Here is a 13,014-nt window from a genome sequence, read left to right as displayed (position 1 = left end):
CACACACACACACACACACACACACACACACACACACACACACACACACACACACACACACACACACACACACACACACACACACACACACACTCCAGTGTTTGTACTGTATATCAATAATAAATGAGTGTATGATGATTCTGATGTAGAAGAGCCTTTGCACAAACTGTTACAGATGTTTTGTGTAGCTGTTGTGTATATTTAGACTTCACAGACTTCATATTTTTATATGTTGCGTATTATAAAATAACATAATCACAACTACTAGATCCTGAAGTTATAATATGGTGTCCATGTAGGACAGCAGCACTAATATAATATCACATTATGCAACTTTGCACATGTTGTTTTTGTATCTTCACTCACTTTTAGATATTGTACACACAAGGGCAATAACTCATGTAGACTTGGACACTTTTGATGGGATTGTAGCTGTTCGATAGATTTATCTGCTACATCTAAATAAAGTTCTTTGAGGTAATTCTGTGTGTTATGAATGACTTTATACTGACATCTAGTGGAGAAGGAACAACTAATACAACATTTATTACGTGTATCTGTGTGAACTAATATGAATATTAACAAGGTTAATAAAGGCTGTTGTTCATTGTCCTGTTAATAACTAATGTGAACATGTAGTTTTGACACTGGCAGCTTGATTTTTTCTGGTCTAATGGCTTTGATTTATGAACTTTGACCTTCAGTTTTACTGAGATTGTTCAGGGCACATCAGGTGAAGAGTCTCGTTATCTAGAACTGCCCGTAATATAATAAACATTAACATCCATTGTGAAACTGGACTATGATTGCTGTACCTTACGGCATTTTTATAATTTAAAAGTCTGCAAACTCTGAAATCAAAACCTTTTTGTAGTCATTTGTACAATATGCTAAGCATATATATATATATATATATATAGAAATACATAGGAAGTTTATCAAATAAACCCATAAGTTTCAATCTCTGAGTTGCTGAGGAGCCGCACCTCTATAATGAGCCTCCAGGAAGGAGGGGTTCCATTTAAGGCGTGGTTAAGGCCAGAGCGAGCCAATCGCAGCCGCAGGGGGCGTGGTCTTCCCGCTCCAGGCTCCGCCCAGGGAAACTTGTGAACGTGAGCGTGATTGAAAGTGTGAGCTCTTCAGGTGAAGCAGTCTTTCTGCTCGTGTGTGTGGATCAGATGTGCTGGATCTGCACTGACATTAGTCAAAGGATCCTCTGAGAGAGACTCTGGCTCAGGTCAGGCTGGTTTTTCACTCTTTCAAGTCGAGAAATCTAGCTACTAACTTAATGTTTTGTTCGTAAGGTAAGATTAGTGAGATATCTTTATAAATATGAAACCATGATGCATATCATTTGCAGATGTAATTCTGCTTTTGAAAGTGTTAGTGTGTTTTGACATTGGAAACTCAGGAGCTGATCGAACAAAACTACATTATTTGCTGATCAACTACTGTAAATATTGATTGTTTTATATCTAATGGAGTGTTTTAGAAATTATCACTGATTCATCTGACCACTTAACTATGAAAATTGCCTATATATATAATCATGCAGTGTTGGGTGTAACTAGTTACTAATTAATTAGTTACTGTAATTTAATTACTTTCCCCTTGAAAAAGTAAAGGGTCACTCTTATCTTTTCTGTAATTGAATTACAGTTACTTCTGATATAAGTGAACTAAATACTGTTTACTGTAGAACAATTATACATATAATACAACAGTGGAATTAACATCAAAATTCAAAGTCTAACTTTAAAAAGCATGTTTTTATATATCCTCACATGTGTGTAATACTTTGGTCAGTTAATAAGAAGGATTTATGTAGTTTTATATTATTTATTGAATGAGTTAAGAGACGTTTCATGTCTTTGATTCACTGAACTGGTCGAGGTTGATATAGGATTTAGAAAGTTATTTGTAAGTATTGATATACTTTTTTGGAGGGAGTAATTTGTACAGTAATCTAATTACACCATTGAAGATGTATTCTAAAAAATGCTGGGTTAAAAACAACCCAAGTTGGTTTGAAAATGGACAAGCCCAGCGGTTGGGTTCTTTTAGCCGAGCGTTTGGGTTGTTTTAGCTCCGTGGTTGGGTTGTTTTAACTCATCGTTTTAGCCCAATGGTTGGGTTGTTTTAACCCAGAGGTTGGGATGTTTTAACCCAGTGAATGGGTTGTTTTAGCTCAGCGGTTGGGTTGTTTTAACCCAGAGGTTGGGATGTTTTAACCCAGTGAATGGGTTGTTTTAGCTCAGCGGTTGGGTTGTTTTAACCCAGAGGTTGGGATGTTTTAACCCAGTGAATGGGTTGTTTTAGCTCAGCGGTTGGGTTGTTTTAGCTCAGCGGTTGGGTTGTTTTAGCCCAGAGGTTGGGATGTTTTAACCCAGTGAATGGGTTGTTTTAGCTCAGCGGTTGGGTTGTTTTAGCTCAGCGGTTGGGTTGTTTTAACCCAGAGGTTGGGATGTTTTAACCCAGCGGTTGTTAAATGTTTGCCGGTCCTGCCGGGTAGATCTTTTTTAACTCAACTATTGTTTAAAAATGTATGTATTTTGCTTAAAATGAGCCCGAAGTATGTTGGAAATTAATATTATTAATACTTTTAATGAATAATAATTAAACAAACATGTATTAAATTGCTTATTAATAAATTATCACCTTTTGATTATTATTGTTGCCTCTAGTAATTATGTGTCAGATTTTTTATTTCACATGTATTATTAAAACATTCCAACCGCTGGGCCAAAACACCCCAACCACTGGGCCAAAACACCCCAACCACTGGGCCAAAACACCCCAACCGCTGGGCCAAAACACCCCAACCGCTGGGCCAAAACACCCCAACCACTGGGCCAAAACACCCCAACCGCTGGGCCGAAACAACCCAACCGCTGGGCCGAAACACCCCAACCGCTGGGCCAAAACACCCAACCACTGGGCCAAAACACCCCAACCACTGGGCCAAAACACCCCAACCATTGGGCCAAAACACCCCAACCACTGGGCCAAAACACCCCAACCGCTGGGCCAAAACACCCCAACCGCTGGGCCAAAACACCCCAACCGCTGGGCCAAAACACCCCAACCGCTGGGCCGGAACAACCCAACCGCTGGGCCGAAACATCCCAAACGCTGGGCCGAAACATCCCAAACGCTGGGCCGAAACATCCCAACCGCTGGGCCGAAACTTCCCAACCGCTGGGTCGAAACAACCCAACCGCTGGGCCGAAACATCCCAACCGCTGGGCCGAAACACCCCAACCTCTGGGCCAAAACACCCCAACCTCTGGGCCAAAACACCCCAACCACTGGGCCAAAACACCCCAACCATTGGGCCAAAACACCCCAACCACTGGGCCAAAACACCCCAACCGCTGGGCCAAAACACCCCAACCGCTGGGCCAAAACACCCCAACCGCTGGGCCAAAACACCCCAACCGCTGGGCCAAAACACCCCAACCGCTGGGCCAAAACACCCCAACCGCTGGGCCGGAACAACCCAACCGCTGGGCCGAAACATCCCAAACGCTGGGCCGAAACATCCCAAACGCTGGGCCGAAACTTCCCAACCGCTGGGTCGAAACAACCCAACCGCTGGGCCGAAACATCCCAACCGCTGGGCCGAAACACCCCAACCTCTGGGCCAAAGCAACCCAACCGCTGGGCCAAAACAACCCAACCGCTGGGCCAAAGCAACCCAACGGCTGGGCCAAAACAACCCAACCGCTGGGCCAAAGCAACCCAACCGCTGGGCCAAAACACCCCAACCGCTGGGCCAAAACAACCCAACCGCTGGGCCAAAGCAACCCAACCGCTGGGCCGAAACAACCCAACCGCTGGGCCGAAACTTCCCAACCGCTGGGCTAGTCCCTTTTCAACCCAACTTGGGTTGTTTTTAACCCAGCATTTTTAGAGTGTAGTAACTAGTAATGAATGACGTTTGTAGAGTAGCTTCCCCAACACTGCTCTCATGTCACACTTTCCAATAGTATTTGATATGAGCTGCCCTTAGATCTGTCTGAGAGCTGGATCACTCACTGTGGATCTGCATGTTTCTCTTCCCTCTTTCCCTGGATTACGGACTCTCTCTCTCTCTCTCTCTCTCCGCCGTGGATCTGCATCTGGATTCTGTCTGTCGGGTGAGTCACTTTCCAAGAGAAACTCTTTTGCCGTCCTGTGGTCAGCGGATATCTTTGACATTTGGGGGCTTTCCAAAAAACCCTCCTTTGATGTATTTCTAGAACAGGAAACCCCCCAATTTTACTAAATGATACTCCAGGAACACGGCGGGAACCATTTCAGATCCACTTCTACAGCTCTGAAGGACATTAGTGCTCGACCGATAATAATATATCCGTGTTTTTATCTACCAGTTCAGAGCAGGGTGACCAGTGGCCCATGTGTTATCAAAGCTAATGTAGTTAAATAACATCTAAACATTCTTAAAGAAGCCAAATGACTGACGAAGTGAAGTCAAGGTTTCGTGTGTGTGTTATGTTGAGCGCTCGTGTGTGTTTGAGTCATTTCTCTGTGACTGCAGACTAAGTGAAGAACGCTTTGGAAAGAGGAAATGATTGTCGCTTGGCTTGTTTTCATTTCCTCCCGCCGGTTTTTGCTGATGTGAAATGGATTTGTTCCCATTGGTAGGGAAACCCATGATGGAGAAATCTACAGGAAAACATTTGGGAGACTGTAGAGTTGCTTCACTGTCTGATAGCGCTTGTTTACCTGCACCTGATCTTTGAGTCTGGATGAGGAGATTGATTTCCAGCCGTCTGTGTTGGAGGTTCTTGTCACGCATCTGATGAAGAGCAATGGGGATGAAGATGTGGGAACTCAGAGCATCTCAAATATTCGGGTTTCCAGTCGCACATTCTTCTGCGAGTTCATTTGTCCGTTTTCTCAATTTTCTCATTTTGGCTCATGCATGTGCAAACAAAGTTTCAACACATTGGTGTGTTTGGGAGAGGCTTTATAAGTTTGGGTTGCATTGATGCTCAAGTTGAGCCACCATTGGTTTCCATGCAATTCACCAAAAATGGCTCAGAACTGAATCCTTGCCTCAAAAAAATCTGCCATATTGGATTTTGTCCAAAACCTACTTTTGCCAACTAGGTTTTTTTGCCTGATCGGAAACAAACCAGTGCAGAAAGATTATCTGGAAAATGAATATCAATAATTAATGGAGGAAATTTTAATATTCAATACTATAGGCGCCAAAACGTTTGAAGTGGGCGGGGCCAGTTTTACTAAAATGGCTGTAACACTTGAAAGGAATGAGAGATTTTTGCCAAAATTGGCACAGATGTGTAAGAACTCATTCTGTGATCATGTGAAAATAATAGTGAGTATTGGCCTCTTGGTGGCGCTATAACATGAGAAAAACTTGAAAACTACTTGATCGTTTGTCTGATTGACTTGAAAATTGGCTTGCAGTGTCTTTGTCCAAGGTGCCATGATTGTATATGAGGACATTTGCATATCTTGAAAAACATGGCCACCATCAGCCAATGAAATTTGAGCACATATTGGATCAATCAAATGATTCATTAAATATTTGAGAATATTTAGAAAACCTACTTTTGTGAACTATTTCTAGGTTTTTCGCCTGATTGGAACCAAACCAGTGCAGAAAGATTCTCTGGAAAGTGGATATCAATAATTAATGGAGGAAAGTTTAATTTTCAGTACACTGTTGCTACGGGACACCAAAGCGTTTGAAGTGGGCGGGGCTAATTTGACTAAAATGGCTATAACTCCTGAACGGAATGAAATATTTTCACCAAAATTGGTACATGCGTGTATGAGATCATTCTGTGATTGTGTGAAAAACATTATGATCATTGGCCACTTGGTGGCGCTATAACATGAGAAAGTTTTCAATTATTTTTCAAGTTATGTAACCATTAGTCTGATTGACTTGAAAATTGGCATGCAGTGTCTTTGTCCAAGGTGCCATAAATGTCTAAGAGGACATTTGCATATCTTGAAAAACATGGCAGTCATCAGCCAATGAATTTTGAGCACATATTAGACAAGGTTAACGGATGCTGATCTGCACAAAATTCCCTGGGCCTGTTGGACTCATGGCTCTAGAGGTCTGTGAGAACTTTGACAGAAATCGGCCACCGGATGGCGCTAACATGTTTTACGTCTTATATATCACGAAACATTTAGCACATGCACACAATATTCAAGAACCAAATGGTTTGTTAAATATTTGACAATATTTTTGCCTGATCGCAACCAAACCAGTGCAGAAATATTCTCTGGAGAGTGAATATCAGTTAATAATTTTTTTAAAGTTGAAATTTCGATTCACTGTTGCTATGGGGGCACCAAAATGTTTGAAGTGGGCGGGGCCAGTTTTACTAAAATGGCTATAACTCTTGAAAGTTATGAGATATTTTGACCATAATTGGTGCACATGTGTATCAAACTTGAAAACTGCAACCGTTAGTCTGATTGACTAATTGGCTTGCAGTGTCTTTGTCCAAGGTGCCATAATTGTATATGAGGACATTTGCATATCTTGAAAAACATGGCAGTCATCAGCCAATGAAATCGAAGCGCCTGTTAGAGGAGGTTAACGGATGCCTGTTTGACTCATGGACCTAGAGATCTGTGAGAAATGTTAAAGAAATTGGCCACCAGTGGCGCTATCGTGTTTTACACCTTAAATATTATGCAAATATTCATATCATATGTTAGGTCTCTTCATTCTGAACAATTTTGCAGTTTAAATGACTCGTTAAATATTTGAATATCTCTTTAAAAACCTACTTTTGCGAACTAGTCCTAGGTTTTTCGTCTGATCAGAATCAAACCAGTATAGAAAGATTCCCTGGATGACGAATATCAATAATTAACGAAAAAAAGGCACATTTTTGATTCGCCGTTGCTACGGCGTGCCAAAATGTTCAAAAGTGGGCGGGGCCAGTTTTACTAAAATGTCTATAATTCTTGAAAGGAATGAGATATTTTCACCAAAATTGGTACACGTGTGTATGATTTCATTTTGTGATCACATTAGAAAAATCGCTACAACTGGCCACTTGGTGGCGCTATAACGTGAAAAAAACACGTTTTTCCGCTCCACCTCAGTAAAACCATTGCTCACATTTATATTTGATGTAATTTCAGCTTTATTTAAATTATCTTTAATAGTTTCAGCTTTAGTTAACAAGATTAACCCTGCCCACAACAGAAGGGTCGAACCTTTACCTTTGACCTCCATTGAGATCTTGACATTGACCATCCAAAGCAGAAAAACAGGGCGTTCTTCAGCCTTCTTCTCACTAATGTAAGTCCAGGATGATGAAGTTCGTCAGGGTCAAAGGTCACGAGCCTGTTTATGGGGTGATAAGGAGCGGCTCAAAGGTCAAGCCGTTGGCCGTGTGGAGATGCCCTCGCGCGGGCTGTTTTCCACAGCGTTACGCTGAGTTGGCACCGCCTGGCCTCATAGACTTTGCTCACTCTTATTCATGCTCCTCTTGCACTTTTTCTGTCCCAGTTCCTGAATCTGCTCCACGTGAGCATGAGGCTCAGCAGAAATGCAGATAGCGGCTCAGACCTTGTCTTCAGGCAAAGGTCTGATAAGACGTCTCAGATTGTCCTGTCACCCGCGTGGATGACGCTTCTCTTGCCCATATAAAGACATGCCGTCCGTGGGCAAGAGCCTGGCGGCGGGTATTAATAGAGCCAAATCATCCATCTTAAAAACACCTTTAACCCTCATCCACAGTCAGAAGATGATGAACGCCTCAAATACAACCTAACACAGGAAAATCAATCACACATATGTGTTCAATATTTTATTTCATATCTGGGACTTTGAGGGAATGTTATGGTACTATGTAATATATATGCAATAATTATGATCCACTTTATAAAGTCTGACATCTCAAATTTAACTTTTTTTTCTTTCAGGAAAATCAATGATATATTTTTGTTCAATAGTATGTTTTTTCATATTTAGTATTTTTCATATTTTATGGTACTATGTAATATTTTTGCAGTTATGACCCCTCCAAATATAACTTATTTTTTTCTCTCAGTAAAACCAATTATGTATATTTTGTTCAATAATATTTTTTTATTTTATATTTTGAGGGAATGTTATGGTACCATGTAATATGTATGCAATAATTATGATCCACTTTATAAAGTCTGACATCTCAAATTTAACTTTTTTTTCTTTCAGTAAAATCAATGATATATATTTTTGTTCAATGATATATATCTTTTTAATTTAATATTTTGTATTTTACATACATTTTATGGTACTATGTAATATATGCACTAATTATGACATTATTTATTTCTTTCAGTAAAATCAATATATATTTTTGTTCAGTTTTCATATTTTGTATTTTTCATATTTTATGGTACTACGTAATATTTATGCAGTTATGACGCCTCCAAATGTAACTTATTTTTTTCTCTCAGTAAAATCAATGATGTATATTTTTGTTCAATAATATTTTTTTTATTTTGTATTTTGAGGGAATTTTATGGTACCATGTAATATATATATGCAATATTTATGATCCACTTTATAAAGTCTTTTCCCCCCAGTAAAATCAACAATATATTTTTTATTTAATATTTTGTATTTTCCAGGAATTTTTTGGTACTATGTAATATATATGCACTAATTATGACACCTCCAAATGTAACTTTTTTTTCCTCTTTATGAGGGAATTTTATGGTACCATGTAATATTTATGCAATAATTATGATCCACTTTATAAAGTCTGACATCTCAAATATAACTTTTTTTCAATAAAATCAGATCTATATTTGTGGTCAATAATATTTTTTTATTTAATATTTGGGACTTTGAGGGAATTTTATGATACTACGTAATATATATGCAATAATTATGACACCTCCAAATGTAACATTTTTTTTCTCTCAGTAAAATCAAAGATATTTTATATTTTGTCCAAAATATTTTTTATTTAATATTTTATGGTAATGTTATGGTACCATGTAATATGTATGCAATAATTATGATCCACTTCATAAAGTCTGACATCTCAAATGTAACTTTTTTTCAGTAAAATCAATTATATATTTTTGTTCAATAATATATTTTTATTTCATATTTTGAGAATTTCATGGTACCATGTAATTTTTATGCAATAATTATGATCCACTTGACATCTTAAATTTATATTTATTTTTTTCTTTCAGTAAAATCAATGATATTTATATTTTGTCCAAAAATATTTTGTTTCATTTTTTGTGGGAATGTTCGTAATATTTATGCAATAATTATGATCCACTTTATAAAGTCTGACAAAGTCTTTTTCCCCCAGTAAAATCAACAATATATTTTTTATTTAATATTTTGTATTTTCCAGGAATTTTATGATACTACGTAATATTTATGCAATAATTATGATTCTTTTGTTTCCACAATTTTTACAATACAGTACAATTAATGAATTAATCCATACAGTTTTTACTCAAATTTTTCAATTAACCCCTTCATTGCTTTTCTGCATCTCTTTATTATTTTTTATTTATAAATTTTTAAATTCCTGTTAATTTCTATACGGTCATTTTTGACTGCTGTGAGTAAAAGTCAGTGTTTATTATCGTTTAAAACTATTAAAACATGTATGTTAATTGAAATAAAGCTGAAATAAAATATAAATATTAGTTGAAAAACTTAAACTAAACACATTTTTTAAATATTACATTGGCACTGAAATAAGTTTAAGCCGAAGCAGTAAAATTGGAAATAAATAAAAACTAAAACTGAAATAAACCTTTAAAACAAGAACAACAACAAAAAACTAGTAAAATGACAAGCACATAAAAAATTTAATAAAAAACTTTACTAAAATTAACATCATAACTAGAAATATAAAAATAATGGCTTATTCAAAATGTGAAAAAAACTAAAACAACACTGGTAAAAGTGTGACCATTTTTTCGGACCATTTAACCTTTTTTAGTCATAAAAATAATAAATATATTTGCATTAAGAAATAGAGCTTTTTTTTTTTTAATGAATTAATCAAAATGTCTCATTTAACTCCCAAATTATTATATATTTGTTGTATTACGGTAATGAGAATCTGTAGAGAACTCTTAAAATCTTAATAAAAAGTCTTAATATTTCTATGCACGTGTTGGTGACGGCATTTCCTTTCCAGTGAGAGAAACCCTCGTGAATATGAAAATAATCATCAGCCTGAAATGTGTTTGTACTGCTGATTGTTCAATGTCTAGAAATATTTTTCATAAGGATGATATTTCAGTGTGTGTGTTTTCCCTTTGTCCTTGTCATATGAAGAATTTGCCGTCACAGATATTTCTGCTATCCAAAGGTCATGTGCGGTCATATTTGTGCTGAAGTGAGAGAAGCGGCAGAACCGGTTTAGAGATAACTCCTGACGGACGGCTCTTACAGGTCAATGTCAGCTGATATGATGTGTCATGTGACGCTCAATTATGGTCTGTGCAGTGTGTTCTGGCTCTACTAGAGCAGCTCGAGTGTTGATTATTCCTCATATTCTCCATTGTTGCGGCTCCTCTCTTCCCAGTCTGTCAGTATCGCTCTGTTTACTTCCTGTCTCTATGAAGCCCCTCCTTCTGAAAAGCACACTGTGCTCTGATTGGTCGGCTGGAGCAGTGTGTTGTGATTGGTGTTTGGGGAATGCCCCGCCCCTTACCATAACCGGCAGTTTCAACACACGACTAACTCCACCAGGCCCCGCCCCTTTATGTAGCAGCTCTTTAATTGGTTGATTTGCATGAATGCTCTGTTGCTTTAATATCAATGCAGGCTGAGCTAATTATTACATTTTGGTTATAAAGAATAATTAGCACTGATGAGTCATTGACAAGAACATGGATTGATGAAGTACGTTCTGGTTTTTCTGCTGATCTCCAGAGAAACCTCACACAGAGAAAGGGAAATGAAAGAGAGAAGCTGTGTTTCTGCTGGCTCTGGGCGAGGGAGGGAAGGAAAACGAGTGCTAACTTGTCTTCCGCACTTTAACTTCTGCTCTAACTTTTGTACTTCTCTTGTTCACTCAACAGTATTTGTGATGCTGCTAATAATTTCGCTCCTTTGCGATAAATCGATTTTTTTCTCATTTGAAAGTAAAAACATCCTGTGAATGGATGTTCGTAAAGAGTAAATGTGTATCTCTTTCTGTTTATAAGGAGCCGCACATATTTATAATGTACACTCTCAGAAGAAAAGATTCAGTGGGGTTCTTAATAGTTCAAATAACACTTTATTCCAAAGAGGTTCTTAATGGAACCCTTGTGTTCTTGACTCAATTTTAAAGAACACTTTATTCCAAAAATGTTCTAAATGGAACCCTTGCGTTCTTGACTCAACAATAAAGATCATTTTATTCCAAAAATGTTCTAAATGGAACCCTTGCGTTCTTGACTCAATTTTAAAAGAACACTTTATTTAAAAAAGTTTCTAAGTGGAACCCTAGCTTTCTTGATTCAATTTGAAAGAACAATTTATTCCAAAAAGGTTCTAAATGGAACCCTTGTGTTCTTGACTGAATTTGAAAGAACACTTTATTCCAAAGAAGTTCTAAATGGAACCCTTGTGTTCTTGACTGAATTTGGAAGAACACTTTATTCCAAAGAGGTTCTAAATGGAACCCTTGTGTTCTTGACTCAATTTGGAAGAACACTTTATTCCAAAGAGGTTCTAAATACAACCCTTATCTTCTTGACTCAATTTGAAAGAACACTTCATTCCAACGAGGTTCTAAATGGAGCCCTTGTGTTCTTGACTGAATTTGAAAGAACACTTAATTCCAAAGAGGTTCTAAATGGAACCCTTGTGTTCTTGACTGAATTTGAAAGAACACTTAATTCCAAAGAGGTTCTAAATGGAACCCTTGTGTTCTTGACTGAATTTGGAAGAACACTTTATTCCATAGAGGTTCTAAATGGAACCCTTGTGTTCTCGACTCCATTTGAAAGAACCCTATATTCCAAAGAGGTTCTAAATGGAACCCTAGCGTTCTTGACTCCATATTAAAGAACACTTTATTCCAAAGAGGTTCTAAATGGAACCCTAGCATTCTTGACTCAATTTTAAAGAACACTTTATTCCAAAGAGGTTCTAAGTGCAACCCTAGCGTTCTTGACTCAATTTTAAAGAAAACTTTATTCCAAAGAGGTTCTAAATGGAACCTTAGCGTTCTTGACTCAACATTAAAGAACACTTTATTCCAAAGAGGTTCTAAATGGAACCCTGGTGTTCATGACTCAATTTTAAAGAACACTTTATTCCAAAGAGGTTCTAAATGGAACCTTAGCGTTCTTGACTCAACATTAAAGAACACTTTATTCCAAAGAGGTTCTAAATGGAACCCTAGTGTTCATGACTCAATTTTAAAGAACACTTTATTCCAAAGAGGTTCTAAATGGAACCTTAGCGTTCTTGACTCCATATTAAAGAACACTTTATTCCAAAGAGGTTCTAAGTTCAACCCTAGCGTTCTTGACTCAATTTTAAAGAACACTTTATTCCAAAGAGGTTCTAAATGGAACCTTAGCGTTCTTGACTCAACATTAAAGAACACTTTATTCCAAAGAGGTTCTAAATGGAACCCTAGTGTTCATGACTCAATTTTAAAGAACACTTTATTCCAAAGAGGTTCTAAATGGAACCCTAGCGTTCTTGACTCCATATTAAAGAACACTTTATTCCAAAGAGGTTCTAAATGGAACCCTAGCATTCTTGACTCAATTTTAAAGAACACTTTATTCCAAAGAGGTTCTAAGTGCAACCCTAGCGTTCTTGACTCAATTTTAAAGAAAACTTTATTCCAAAGAGGTTCTAAATGGAACCTTAGCGTTCTTGACTCAACATTAAAGAACACTTTATTCCAAAGAGGTTCTAAATGGAACCCTGGTGTTCATGACTCAATTTTAAAGAACACTTTATTCCAAAGAGGTTCTAAATGGAACCTTAGCGTTCTTGACTCAACATTAAAGAACACTTTATTCCAAAGAGGT

The 13,014-nt window shown here is 37.6% G+C and overlaps 1 protein-coding gene across 5 annotated transcripts in view; it reads left to right on the top strand.

Moving 5' to 3' along the window:
• Positions 1-1,114: 1,114 nt before the first annotated feature.
• Positions 1,115-13,014, top strand: part of LOC307128139 (uncharacterized protein) — a 106,876-nt gene continuing 94,976 nt past the window's right edge. For 3 of the 5 annotated variants that reach the window (XM_079819763.1, XM_079819770.1, XM_079819769.1), the window contains exon 1: positions 1,120-1,237. The gene's annotated coding sequence lies outside the window, so the exon portion shown is untranslated. Of the gene's footprint in view, positions 1,238-13,014 lie in introns of all 5 variants that reach the window. The other 2 variants (XM_079819765.1, XM_079819767.1) reach the window with 2 other exon arrangements.

This window comes from Gobio gobio, assembly GCF_949357685.1.
Source record: "Gobio gobio genome assembly, chromosome: 6".
Taxonomy (NCBI): Eukaryota; Metazoa; Chordata; class Actinopteri; order Cypriniformes; family Gobionidae; genus Gobio; species Gobio gobio.
The sequence above is the reverse complement of the archived record's forward strand: the minus strand, read 5'-3'. Positions and strand labels throughout refer to the sequence as shown.